This window comes from Chiroxiphia lanceolata, chromosome 15, assembly GCF_009829145.1.
Source record: "Chiroxiphia lanceolata isolate bChiLan1 chromosome 15, bChiLan1.pri, whole genome shotgun sequence".
NCBI classification, from domain to species: Eukaryota; Metazoa; Chordata; class Aves; order Passeriformes; family Pipridae; genus Chiroxiphia; species Chiroxiphia lanceolata.
Window position 1 is genome coordinate 18,823,139 of NC_045651.1, and position 14,592 is coordinate 18,837,730.

The 14,592-nt window shown below is 39.1% G+C and overlaps 1 long non-coding RNA gene across 1 annotated transcript in view; it reads right to left on the minus strand.

Annotated features, from left to right (window-relative positions):
• Positions 1-263: 263 nt before the first annotated feature.
• LOC116794281 overlaps positions 264-14,592 on the minus strand; it is a 37,855-nt gene continuing 23,526 nt past the window's right edge. The window contains exons 3-4 of the long non-coding RNA XR_004359743.1: positions 10,261-10,375; positions 264-339 (exon numbers count right to left, since the gene is read on the minus strand). This is a non-coding gene — a long non-coding RNA (uncharacterized LOC116794281). The remainder of the gene's footprint in view (positions 340-10,260; positions 10,376-14,592) is intronic.

Below are 14,592 nucleotides of genomic sequence, written 5' to 3' on the forward strand. Positions count from 1 at the left end.
GAGTAATCTGTTAAATAAACCCACTCAAGTGTTTGGATACTTGTTTTAGAGTAGAAACATTGCAGTGGGGGCTTTACTCCTCCCTAGTCCATACTGCTGTGGAAGCTTAAAAAAGTAGAAAAGCTTAATATACATATTGTAAAAACAAACAAACAAAACCAAACAAACAAAAACACAAACAAAAAAGCACTAATTTATGTCTTCCACTCCGCAGGAGTTTGTTACTGAAAAAATACTGTTTCTACAAGGAAATAGCTATACTTCCTTTGATTTATGACTTTTTAATTTTACAAAATATTAGAATTGGTCTTCAGCCAAGAACGTTTAATAGTTTAATTTCTGAAAGAGAGAAAAAGAAATGAGAAAAAGGAAAGCTGATGAAAGTGCTACGGTTGTGGTTACATTTCTCACAAAATTAATTATGTTAGTGAAAAGTAATATGCACAGATGTTTCTAACAGGTCACACTAACTAAATGTCACAAACAATTTTAATATCCCCATTGAACAACAGTGTCCAAGGTTGAAATTCCTACTAATTTGAGGACTAGCCTTAAAAATGTGGCTCTCTTTCAGTAGCAGAAAGCAGAAGTCTGCCTATAGCTTTAACAGGATTTTCAACTGCCTTTGGGCCAGATATTTAAAGTGCCTAAAGATGAAGAAGATACATATGGGATTTACAGAAGTGACTAAGTGAAATTCAGTGGGAAGTAGATACTGCTGTCTAAACTGCCTTTAAATAATTCTGTTAAACATCTGACTGTACTGTCAAAGCACCTAAATAGAGCCTTCCTTGGGAGATGCAGCTCTTGTCTTCAGCACTGCTGGACAATGTGCCCAGGGGTTACAGATCTTTTTTTTTGTTGTTTGGAAATCACACCAACTTTGAGATGTTAAGAAGCAGTGGGTTATTTGGAAATAGTATTTGAAGTGACTAAAAAGTCTTGCAACCCAGGAGCCATATTCCATTGCAGCCTCTCGAAATCAAACCCAGAATGTTCTCAAATTTTACTATAGAGCCTTCACTGCACAAAATGAATTTTTCATTTAGCTTCACTACTTTTAAAATAAAATGCCTTTTGCAATAATTTGATTACATTCATTTCATCATCACTTTCCTGTGATCATGTTATACCAAATGATGTCCCCAGGGGGAAAAATAGAAGAAAAAAGGAAGAGGTGACACTATCACAACACACATATCTGAGAGCAATTTACTTCTGGATTTCTTAATTCAGATTCAGTTTAAAAACTAACAAGTTATTTTGTTATCATTGGACTTGGGGTTTTTTGAAAGAAGAATATGTCTTAGGGCATCTTTCTCACGGGCTCTGCCCTGGCAGCTGTGACTGGCTGATGGGACACGTGCAAGGATGGCTTTACATCCCTCCCTCCCTGCATGCAAGGATGGCTTCTCCATCCTTCCCTCCCTCCCTCCCTGCTGCCAGGGCCACGGAACCATCACTGCCCTCTTTCCTTCCCACAGCAAAGGCTCTTTCAGGCCATAAACTGAGACTGTAAATTGGAACAAAGTACAGGCATGTGCTCCTGTCAGACAGATTTGATGCAGCAGAACCTTGATTTTCCAGCAGTCCCTCCACCTTGTGCTGTCACTGACCTGGGAGCAATTCCACTGGGACTTTCTGTCTCCAGCCAGAGATCTTGTTTTAGAGCCCAAGAACTAAAGCTGGGACAAAGCTGCCCAACAGCCTCTGCCTGGACATGGTCACTCAGTCACCACTTCAGGCTAAAACGGTGCCAAAAAAATACCCACGTGTGTCACCCAGCAGAACATACAGGAGGTGAATCCCTGAGCAGTGAGGGGTGATTAACACACTAATTCTGCATCAGCAATCCAGGTGATGGATACAAGAACCAGAACTGTAGTTCTGGAAATCTGGAACTTCAGTTTTCTTTTTCTTTACATTCCAAGTCCTAAATATAATGGCAGGAAAACTATGTGCACGAAACACCTGTAGCTTAACCTTTCTGCATTATGAAAGTAAGAAAACAGACCAGTAGGGGAAACTTTACCTTATTTTTTCTAAGCAACAAATTTGGAGATTTTGTAATGATCAGAAGAATCAAATTGAAATCTTGAACAAAATTTTTATAAGACGATGGAGTTGAGAATTCTAATTTAATTATTTTAGGGGTAGTTTTTCCTTGAGTTATGATTTATGAAACTTATCCCATGGTAACAAATGTATAGTTATTTTAATTGAAGTAAAAAGTCTTCAATGAGAAAAAAAAAACCTTTTTCTCTTAGGCCAATGTTTTTGGTAGATTTTAATGTGAATAAATGGTTAACTGGCATCTAAGAGATAAGTGATATTTAATTTTGCCTTCCACATACAAATAACTGTAAATGTTTAGAAAAATGTATTAATAATTTTTGAAACCTGAAGGCACTCAAAATATTGCTGTTAGTCCTCAGGATGTATGAAGACACAACAGCTTTCTGGGTTTAAAAGTGAAAGTCTCCTGTGTTCAGGACTGTGTATCTTGTACACAAAATAACCCAATTACTTTCAGTTCCTTTAATGTAGTAGCATTATGTGTGTAATTTGGAGGGCAAATTCATGAATTATCAAACAATAGATGTTGATTACATAGATAAATAAATTTATGTACAATATTTACTTGAATGCCCACAACTATGCTGTAACTCAGGGGCTTAAGTTCAAGAAAGCTGTTTTGTCTGGGAACAAAGCAGAAGGTTTTAAGTTTGTTTGCACTAAAAGGAAATAGGAATTTTTGGAATTGACTTCTAAATGATATATTAAGAGTTAATCCATATTCTAAAAAGAGAAATACTTCAATGGCCTTCAAATCAGGCCATACCCTACTGAACTTTCTAACAACCTTATTTCCTGGAAAATTATTTGTACTACTGTGCTAATAAGTTTGCAAATGAGCTCTTCTACTACATTCTGTTGGAGATGAGAACACTGAGAAAAGGAGGAATTTTTTTAAATAGGTCTAAACAATTATTAATTTTCCAATTATTAATTTCATTGTGATTCAATATGGAAATGTTTCCTTTATTTTCAGGCTAAGTTGTTAGTCTGAATATACATGGCATTAAAAAAAAAAAGCTAAAGATAATCTACAGGTACATATCTGGATTTCCACTTTTCTCGCTCCCTCCCCTTAAGAATTTGGGATTAGACAAAAAGGATTAACCTTATCACCTCGTGCATTACCTCTAAAAGAAAAGTAAGAATCAAATCACATATCAGATTCTACATAAATTCTTATTTATTAGGCAGAATTGTAGTCTCTCACTGGAATTTTGGTTTGCCAATTACCCTTTCTGAAATGCAAAAGCCCAAACCTCTAAAAGCTTTTTAAAACCCTTTTCCCTGCTTTCTCTTAAATAATCTCTATTAAAGGGTTCATTACTTGAGAAATGTTTCATAGTAGTTTATATGTTTGCTTATAAAAACATATAGTTTATAGGTTTTCTTATAAAACCCCAGAAAAGCTGTAGATGGATTTACAAAAAGTTCCCCATCCCCTCTATATGGAACAACTGAGCAATGCTGCCCCTGTGCCACCACTCCCGAAGCACTTTGCTTCACCAGCTTCAGCACTGACTTTCCAAAGACGTTGGGTCTAGACCCCTTTAGCTTTTCGTGTGGACATTTCACAGCAGAAGACAATTTTGTTAATTCTGCTGCTTATATTTTTGGGTTCCAAAATAAAAGCAGTGCAAACATCCAAAGCTTGCTCACTTAGCCCAAGGAATTCCCTTCTGGTTGCATAGCCATTGCTTCAGGAATGAGGAAGAGGGAGATTTGTCAGGAGAGTTTGCCTATGTTGCAAAGACTTCTGCATTCTAAGCCTTCTCACATAGTGGAGGTCTTCTTTAAATAAAGAAAAGTTAATCTGAATTGTCAAGTCTCTTTCTGCCCCATTAATGCATTTTTAGAATTTAAAATCCTTATTTCCCTCAAGAATAAAATTTCAGTGCCTAGACTGTATTTTCTGACAAAATGGACAAATTTATCACTTGCAAGAACTCAGAAGAGACCGTGAGCTCGAGGTCCTGAAGCTGAGAACCATCAGCGTGTCCCGTGTCCTGCCGGGGCAGCCCTGGGGACACTGTCCCTGCAGGGCAGTGCCACCTCCTTCCTCCCAGCAGATGGAGACAGGAAAACAAGGGAAAACAAGGCAGAGGGAGGCGGCACAACCCCTGCCCCGCTCCCAGACCTGCACTGTGTCCCGGGGATCTGCATCTACAGCCGCGGCCACACCCGGCACAGAGGGGCTGCAGTACCGGGTCCCTGAGAACACCTCCTGTCCCTCGGGCCCGCAGAGCACAGTCCACAGGGATGCTCTGGAACTGCACCGGGAGGGAGCACTGGCACCCAAACAGGGCTCGTGGCTCCTGTCATTGCTACAGCCCATTGCTCTCCCATTCCTCTGCAATTCCACAGTCTCTGCTCTGGGACACACTGTGATTGTTTGCCCGTGGTCAGAAACAGTGTCCAACACTGAGCACAGGGATGTTCTGTGTGGCACTGCAGCCACCTCCTGCAGACTGGCAGCATCCAGATGTGCCAGGGACAGCACAGGGGAGGAAGGTTGAGTTTCACACACAGAGTTTCACTGATGTCAGGATGAACTTTTGATGCAGTACTTGAAGACTAAACCCAAATCACACTCTTCCTCCCATTTCTACGTGGGTTTTTTTGTTACTCATTGAGAATATTTGGATTTCTTTCTTTACTTTCTGGCAAACAGTATTAATGCACTACTTTAAACATGAAGAAAACAGAACAAATACAAAACTGCAAGAACAGAAATCTGAGCTAGATAAATAAAAATAAAACTTCACTGGAAGATTGGTCAAACATTGGAACAGGCTATCCAAAAAGGCTGTAAAAGTCCATCCTTGGAAACACTCAAAACTGAGGTAGATTTGAGCTTAGAGCAAATTGATTTGATGTTGAAGCTGAATCCAACCTTTGAGTAGGGGACTAAAACAGATTTCCACCAGAGGTTCCTTCTAAGTAGAATTATTTTATGATTCTGTGAAAGCATGTTGTTTCTTTTCTCATCTCAGATATACCAAAAGACAAGGTAAAAATATCATATTAGCAAAAGGAATAAGTACAGCAATTATGTATTTTTTAAAGTTTTTTAGGACATAATAGAAAATAATCAGAACAAAGAGGACCAAGGCCCGAAGACATTTTATTAGGGAAGAAATGTTAGTATTTTTGTCTGCTGATCAAAAGCTGCTTGTCAGCCAGTGATAACTGGAATTATTTGATAGTCTTTGGCTGCTGGAACTGACAGACATTCAACAATACTCCCACGGAAAGAATTTTTGACTAAAATTTAGCTGGTAAATCTGCCACTGATTTAAAAAAAAAATCCATCCTCGAGGAAGGCTGGCAATTCCTGTGAGGTATTTGATTAATAATTTTCAAAGCTTCATTAGATGAACGTTACCCTGCCAGTGAAGGCTGTCATGCAGAAGCACCACAAGAGCCACTTGTATTAGGCACTGTAGAAACTAAGATTATCAACAGACATCTGCAAGCTAAATAACCGAAATCAGTAAGGCAAGGACATAAGAGAAAAGAAGGACAAGGAAGGCAGTATCATAACTACCCCTGAAGAAAAGAAAAAGGTTTTTTTGCAATGGATTTTGATATCTGAGTTTATGAAAGACAACAAAATCCAGAACCACAGACATTCTCTACAGCTTCCAAGAGAGTTTTCCTGCTCTGTGGTGAATGGGAGCCCAGACAGTAAGACATGGCAAGTGGCCACTCTGTTCAGAGCTGCTGTTGGAAGGACTGGAGCCTTAGATCAGGTTTAGATCCTGCCCCTCTATTCAGGGGACAGTGGGCCTGCTGAGCACCTGGCTCAAAAAAGCTTCCAAAGCTTCCAGATGTTCCTCATGGGAAGAAGCCTGAGGTTCTCTGCAACTGAGACAAAACTTAAAAATTCTGTCAAAGTATTTATTTTAATAAAAAGATAGGAAAAAGGAAGTTTTTTATAAGCAGAAATTTTCCATCTGGCTATTGCTGTAATTTGTCCTTCATAACAAGTGTGGACTTTTATAGAAAGTTGTACACAAAACCAAATTTTAGTAAGACCTGGGCCTTTAAGAGACTCCCATTTTCTCATGAGGCAAGATTCATATATGCTGGTTCTTTCTCATGAATCAATATTTTTGCATTTATGTGAACTTAAACATATGTATTTGTAGGTTCATATTTAATAATATTAAAATTAGAATAGTACATGCACCCAAGGACGCCACTGATAATTTCAGATTTTGGCATAGCTAAGCTAAAACAGAAGGCTTCCAAGATGTAAAAGATGAGTGTGCAGAGCAACACTACATTTACTGGCATATAAAGGTGGATGGAACTCACTGGACACAACAAAAGGTGGCAAAATTCAACAGCATCAGGTCATCTAAAATTACTGCTGCAGCATTTCTCAAACACTGCTGTTAAAGCAAATGCTACCTGGGAACAAGTTTAGAGTTTGGTGACAGACAATTCTATTCACATAAACTTTGGGTGAAAATTACTCAAAAGATAAGCACAGTACTAATATAATGTCCAGGCAGTGGAATTGCAGTCTCTGATGAAAACTTCCTGAGCAGAAGGTGTTCTTGGTCCAGCCCTGCTCCCACACCTGTCCCAGAGCAAAGAGTGGCACTGCCAGCTCAGAAATGATGCACAGCAGATCCAACAGTGACCATCGTGGGTCCCAAGGCATCTCAAAGGGAACCAGGATCCTTCCCCATGGACTCAAGCACTTTAGGAGGCTCAATTTATGGGAGAGACTTAAGGCCACTGTGACCCAACACACTGATTAAACTGGGAGAAACAGCATCTGTATCTTATTATCTACAACTGCAATGTTTGCATGTGTGAGATTCAACCAGAAATACCAGTACTGTCAGGAAGAAAGGGCTGACATGTATAAATGAAAATAATGTGCTTACAAAAGAATATAAGCATTAAGCATTTTCAAATGCTATGAATGCTTTTGTGAGAAATGGAGAAAAGGTAGCTATACAAATTGGAGGAAACAAATTAAAAGGATACATTAGAGCAAAGGGAAAAAAAAAATCAGCATATTCACAGAAGCCTGCATGCAAAAAGGAGGACACTGATCTAGAAATAATTATACTGGGAAATAGGATAAAGAGGATAAAAATAGCTGCCATTAAACTGTTATTTTTCTTCCAGTTGTCCTGTAACATAATGGTTTTTGTCCACTGCCTAAACTATTTTGTCTCTTATGTTTTACATGTATTGGCATATATATGGAAAGATGGCACAGCTGATTAAGATTATATGTTTACATGGATCCATATAAATATATTACCTACTACATACAAGAACTAATAAACACAAGAAATAGTGAAGGAAATAGAAACTGTTTCAGTGAACCAATCATATACTTTCAGATGGCTTTAATTTGATGGGTTATTTCACTGTTATCAAGTTTGAATGAGGCTATGGAAAGTAAAATTACCAATGGTGAAGCAGGAGGAGATGAACGTGCTGGGAAGAGACAGGCACCATCCCATGAAACCATAGGTTTGATAGCAGGCATTCAGATAAACCTGCTAAACTGTGGCTTTGCTTGATGGGAAAATACACTCCCATGCTCCTGCTTACAACCCTGCCAGGGCCAGGTAACCCTGCCAGGGCCAGGTAACCCTGCCCAGCCTGTGCCCAGGAGCACAGCTGGGTTTCTGGGGGTTGGTATCAGATACACCCATTGCATTGGTGTTGCTGTCAGAGGCACAGTGCAAGTGCTGCCTTGGACTCTGCAGGTCCTGAGTCCCCCCAGCTCTCCCAGGCCCTGGGTGAGCTCTGGAGCTTCCTGCACACAGGACTCACTGCCACCCTTTGTGCTGCTCAGAGAACCAAGGACTCGGGGTTACAGCTCTCCTTCCACAAGCCTGTACATAAGAACCCATGTTCTGGATCAGATTTCATAATCTTGCTCTGTGTTTCTTTATTTGCAAGCTTTCAAATACATATGTCCATTTTTATGCCTGAGATGGCAAGCTCCTGTTTATGGCAAGGCGTTTAAGAACAGCCTTTACAAATGTAAAAACAGCAAAGTCACTGAAAGTTTTATGTTCTCTGAGAGGCTCAACAACTCTTGCTAGAAAAGAAATAAAAGCAGCACCTTGGATGTAAATATATAGTGATTTGTTTGCAACATAAGAAAGGGATTTTTTGCAGCAGGAGAAATTAATAGTTTAGTCCATGTATTTGATAGTCTGAAATACTTGCAAACAGGTAAGAAAAATTTTGAGTATAAAGTACCTCAGAAGGAGATTTACAAAGACAGGCTACGTTTTCCAAGATGTTTGGAAAGTTAATCTTTTACAGCACCGTGCCTTTGGTGGTGTTCCAAGTGATGTAAAATAACAAGCATAGTTCAATATTATTATGACTAATATGCAGGTTAGGTGAATATGAAGGTTGAGAGAGATAAAAAGCTGCTAACTCCACAGGTAAAATCTGTGATAAATGTAATTTGTATTGCTTTCAGTATGTCAGAAAAGTTGAGACTAAAACATTTTTCTAAATCTTTTTACAAATACAGAGCACTAAACGTGCATCTTGCTGGTTTCTATAATGCAAACATCTAATCTTTCCTATTAACAGCAAGCCACTGTTGAGAATGAACCTAATTAAGGAACACTTAACTGGCTTATCTCTATCTAAGCAGAGGGAAAGATTCAGGTGTCAGAAGGGGTGTTTTATGCAAGTGTGCCAAATACTCTCCAACATGGGAGGTTAAAGAAATTTCAGTATCGTGAAATGAATTACCAAATAATCCACAAGAAATACTTGGAGAAATCTTATTCATTTACTCCTTTTTTTTTCCCCTGAGATGGCAAAGAAGCAGGGGAAACACTGATGGTTATAATTACATGAAAATTATTTGCCACAATGAAAGAGACAATCAAAAATTTTCATTTCAAATATTTATCTTAACAGACTTTGTATAAATGGTGCTCGACAGTGTTCAATATTTAAAAGATGGTTTAACTTGTGCCTGCCAAGCACTTCCACGAGGCCCCTGCTCACTATTCAAGTACCAGCTAATAGCACATTCCTCAATGTATCAAAATACAAGCACAACCTTGGAACTCCTGCTTTTAAATTATGGATTTCTATTACACAACCATTTCTGAGAGAATATATAAAACAGAGACAAATATAGATGAATTAATTTTACTAAAGTGCTTAGGTGAGTATCTGCAGGGAAGTGACATAAATCCAACCTCTGATCAGAGTCAAGGAGTGGGAGCTAGAGGGGATAACAGTGGTTATCAATGTATTCCTCAGTTACTCCAGAGTGAAATAGTAATATGTTTAGTAGAATAAATCATATATTTGAGGCATTCAGGACCTAACATAGATTAATCTTATTCGGAGCTACTGCAATAAATTAACACTTCTACCTTAGTTTGTTAGGTAACATACAACCCAAAAACCAGGGAACCATAGGATTCCAAGAGAAAAATATGGATTCTCTGGTCACGCAAGAAATCACCCAGGTAATAAAGTGGTTTAAGTGACTCTGAGTAAGAGGCAAACAAGCTACTCCCACTTTTGTTGTATTTCAGCCTTGTGTAAAAGTACCCAAACAAAACCCACTGAATACTAAATGAGTTCTTTTTTTTCACCTTCCCTCAGCTCTAAAATCAGTTGAAGGTTTTTAATCTTACTTTTGGAAGAAAAATCAAGTGGAGAAATATCCATATGTCAGAAGTAAGTTTATAAGAAAATTACTTTTATTCCAAAATTATGTGAAAACAATTAAATTTAACCTTAAGTGTCTACAATAAAACAAACCTCATTAGGTAATAGTTGGCAAAGTCTCATTAAACACACATCTGAAAGTGGGTTTGTTCCTTTAGGCTGATTTCTAAATGTGGACTCCTAAAGACATTTGCTCAAGGAAAGACTATTAACCAGCATATTACAATCTCTTAAATAATTTGTCTAATTTATGTATCTTGTGCAGTCTTGTGTATTTTCATCCAGGCAGCTTTATCCTTCTATCAGAGACACAGCTATTGGATGTGTCTGTGCCCTGTCTGCACATCCTTGCTGCCTCCCAGCCACGTGACTGAATAGAACCCCCTGAGCCCCCACCACCCAACTGACAGAGAGCCAGCAGGGACCTGCAGGGCTTTGCCACTGGGCATTTGGACTCACCATTCTCTCTAAGCAATGGAGAAAAGGACTGACCTCCAAAACAAGCAGAACTCTTGAGACTTAAGAATCCGTGTTCGCTGATTCTTCAAATCTGAAGAAGGATGCCAGGCTAGAAACCATCTCTCTCTCATCCAACAGTTCCTGTTCACTGAAAAGAAAGAATCACCCCCATTATTGCAATTATATAATCCCAGGCATTATCATTGTTATCATTAGTGAACACCTGAACTCCCTGAGCTCCACACCTGTTCAGGTGCAGTGAGTCTGCAGTTGCCAGGACCTCCTACCCCAGGTGCTGCTGCTGAAGGAGGGTTTCCTTCTCATTTGGAGCTTGTGCCTTCACCTGTGCTAGAAACACATCCAAACAATCACAGGACCAGCGTGTCCTGGGCTGACAGTCACACATGGAGAACTTGCTTCTGCTGGGTTAGGACTTGGACACTTGCCAGTGCAGTCAAGATAGCAAAGTTTATGTAAGATTCAGAAAGAGAATATGCAGTAGAACCTGCTACTCCCCTACTGTAACTGTCTGTCCTGAGATAAATATTATTCCTGATAAATTAACATCAAGCCTCGTTCTTTAGTTGTGAATGGCTCTGTAAAGATTACTTAAATTGAAATAATAATGGATGATTTACACCAAGTAGAGTTAACATAACCTAGTGAATTAGATTTTTGTTTTCTGTATTTTAACTCCTGAGATATGAGAGAACATCCTCTTTTAGAACAGGTCTGTCTTTGAAACATACTTCTGAAACATCATAAGAAAATTGGGAACCTGACTACATAGGTGAGATCATCTGGAGAGCCAGCAAGGTTTCAAAAAGTAAAGCATCCCTTCTCTTATTCACTTACAGAATGACTTGCTGTTGCTGAGGGTGCTTATAAAAAGGTGACAAACATGTAGAAGGACATGATGACACAGCCTGTTAAATAGCATTGCTGTCACTCCCTGATTCCTTCCCTCTGCAGTTCAGAAGAGGAAAACTGCTGCTTCCCTCTGTCTGTCAGTCACTATTGAAAGGTGGTTGGAATGGCAGGGGGCAAAAATGCCAGCAAAATAAAAGGTCTTTGCAGTGCTGGGGTAAGGGGCAGTTACACAGCTTACTCCTCTGTGGTTCCCACCAGCTTTGGTTGGTGCTGTTTCCCCCCTGCACAGCCAGGAAGGAGCCTTTTGGCTTCAGTTTGGTTTAGATTATTTGTAGATGCCTCAACAAGCATCTAGAGAGAGCCCTCAGCTTTCACAGAAAGATTCACAGATGATTTCCCAGAAAGCTTTAATCCTTATGACACACGTAGAAAGCACTGAGAAAAACAACAAACCACCCAATACTTGTATGGATCTGTACACGTGAGCTCAGCCACTTCCATCTGTACTTTGGAATGGTATTTATATGCCTGCAGGTAGGTAGGAACAAGTACTAACAACTGAACAGCAGTCTGTCCCATATCCTTCAAAAATGTTTAATATAGAATTTGTTTCATTTTCTGCCCAGTAGATCTGCCAAAATCAAGCTTCTTTCCATTACTGATGTGTTTATGCTAGACTGCACACTGAATAATGTCTAAGAATCAACCTGAGATTTGAAATGTTATGGTCTCTGTCTCTTTGGACCTTTGATTTTCTTGGACACAAAAGCAAACTCAGGCTCAATCTCCTGTGCATACAGGCTTAAATGTTTAGGCCTTTAATATGAAAGATCAGAATGTATGTTTGTATATGTGTTTGCAGGTGCATAACTCCAACTTGTACGTATCCATTAGAAAACACTCCTTCCCTGTGCCCAGCTCCGTTCAGGAATGAATGAGCAGCACAAAAGCATCTTTGCAGAGTGTGTTCCCTCAGTCTGAGCTGCCCTGTGCCAGCTGCCTGTGCTGCCAGGTACCAACAGGACAATCTGGGAGCAGATGACTCATCCCCACTCGGAATTCTCAGTGGCAGGGGGGAGCAGCATAGGCAGCAATATGTGCATCCATTCCCCCTGAAGATTTTGGAAGGCAGAGGAAATACACTGAAAGGGTAAACAGGGTAACCACTGTCCTTTGACAGAAAGATGAGCATGAAGGAATAGCAATCTGGCATGCATTTCTCTTAGACAGAATTGTACAATGATAAAACTATTTTACTTATATCTTTGCCATATATCACCTACAAAATGAATTAATTCATTGGGAAATAAAGCAATTTAAAATAAAAAGCAAACAAACCCTTGAAATCCAATTTTTTCCACACAAATTAAAGGCAGCTTTAAAAGTCAGTTTCTTTGTGATCCTTCAATTAATTTAGTAATCACATCCACATCGTAAGAGCTTATTTCTTCTTTTCTAGTAGGTAGATGCTGAAGAAAAAGAAAGGGGGGACACATTCTCTGTCAGGGGCTGAACAGACAGGTATCATTAACTTCAAGTATCAGAGACTCAATTGCAGTCTTGTAGCGTTTGTACCAAATTTGTCATATTTCAACTGTAGCAAGTTGCCACAGAAACTTCAGACTATTTTAATTTCAAAACTCTAGAAGAAAACAAACACATTTTTCAAGATGTTTTCAGCAGTTGCAAAACATCTAATTTTCAGCAGTGGTATTCCTAAGTGAGTGAGAAATATCATCTTTCATCCCAGTGCTAATGACATCCTACAAGGTGATGACATTAACAGCTGGAAAGTGTAATCTTGCCACCACACTTCTCAACTTGCCATTCACTTATTTCAAGCCTGTTGTCCAGTTCATGCCACTTTCTCAGCAAATTTCCAAACTGTTTGTTTGCTTAAATGCCCAAAGCATATGTTGCTGACAAGCCTTTTATAAGGTAAACATGTTCATTATTCTCATGGGAGCTTTGTCTCCCAAGAAACTTCTCTTCTTGTCTTCGTGATCACTATCCCTTTTTAAAGTTTGCTCAGATCACTTATAAAATTATGTTTTCCAGCTAATTTTCTCAGCTGTGTTTATTTTCAAACTGTCTTGGTAACCACGGACTCATTAGAATTTGATGGTTTGATCTTGATAGACAAATTTGTGCATTTGATAGTGTGAGCATTTCACTTCATAAATAGAAAACAAATACAAGAGTACACAACTCCTTGGTGCAAAGAATTTCAAAACTGCTGAGAAAGGGAGTATCTCTGTTTCACTCTTGAAGGTTTCAAATCCACAGAAAGAAAACATTTACTGAAATTTCAAGATAAATTAGATTTAACAATCTGTCCAAAGTCTATTTCAGCTCATGAAACCATCTAGCTCTGTGACAGACAGCAAAGCCCCTTCTTTACCACGCAAAGGCTACTTTGAGCATTTTGGAAGGCAGGCTCCAATCATTTGAATGGCTTAGAGATTTATTTTTTTTTACCTGTCTCTGACTCTTCCCGCAAATTCTTTAAAAAGAATTTGATCATGTCCTTTTCCTGCAGGGAAATCCCAGGCTGAAATCATGGGACTGGTTGAAAGCCTGCAGTCCTGCCCAGGTTTCCTGCTCTGCCATCACAGGTCTGTGCTGCTGTGCCAGGATTGCTGGGCTGGGCTCAGAGGTGAGATCATAAGGGACAGCCAAGGGGGTGCAGAGATCACCCCAGAACAGCTACTGCTGTTCACATCCAACAGGCTCCAAAAGGCAAATTATTCATCTCCCCCAATTTCCAAAGGAGGGAGGGAGGCAAATTCTATTTCTCTGCCTCATCCCAGTCTCTTAGTTGAACAAGACAGATTGTCTTGTTCATCTTTTTACACAACAGGAGTCTAACTTGGAACAGGGTGCTGTTGGACAAAAGGCAGTTGTCAATTATATGATCAACAACAGAAAATGTGACTTCTCTAATTCACAACAAAGAGAAGTGAAGTAAAAGAAATGACTGGGTGGCTCCCTGTAGCACTGGCCTTTTAATACTCAGGAGATGCTTACTAAAAGAAGCTGCTAAAATAAACCTTTTAAAAGAAGACAAATTGGATGTGTGCTATTCAGCTGCGGGATGCTGATGGGACACAGAATATGCTTAATTTTATAAAAGCTCCTCTTGCACATTTTGTGAAGGAAATTCAAATAGTCTTCCTAATATTTCGCCAAGACTTCTTTTTCCTTTCATTCAAAAAGGAAAAGGACGTTATTCCAGGAGGCCATATAAAGTAAGACACAGAACACAGAACTCATAGAAATAATTAGTGATCCAGTGGGAAAAAATCCCTAAACTTTGAAATGGATTTACATATTTAACAATAATGGAAGCATATTTACAAAAATGGGTCTTACTGGTGTTTACACAGTAAGTACAGTTTTAATATTCTGAGAAGAGTGATGCACAGAAAAGACTCAAACAATGTCAGTAAGATCAAACATATTTGAAAAATGGGGTAAAGTTTCAAACTGGTAGAT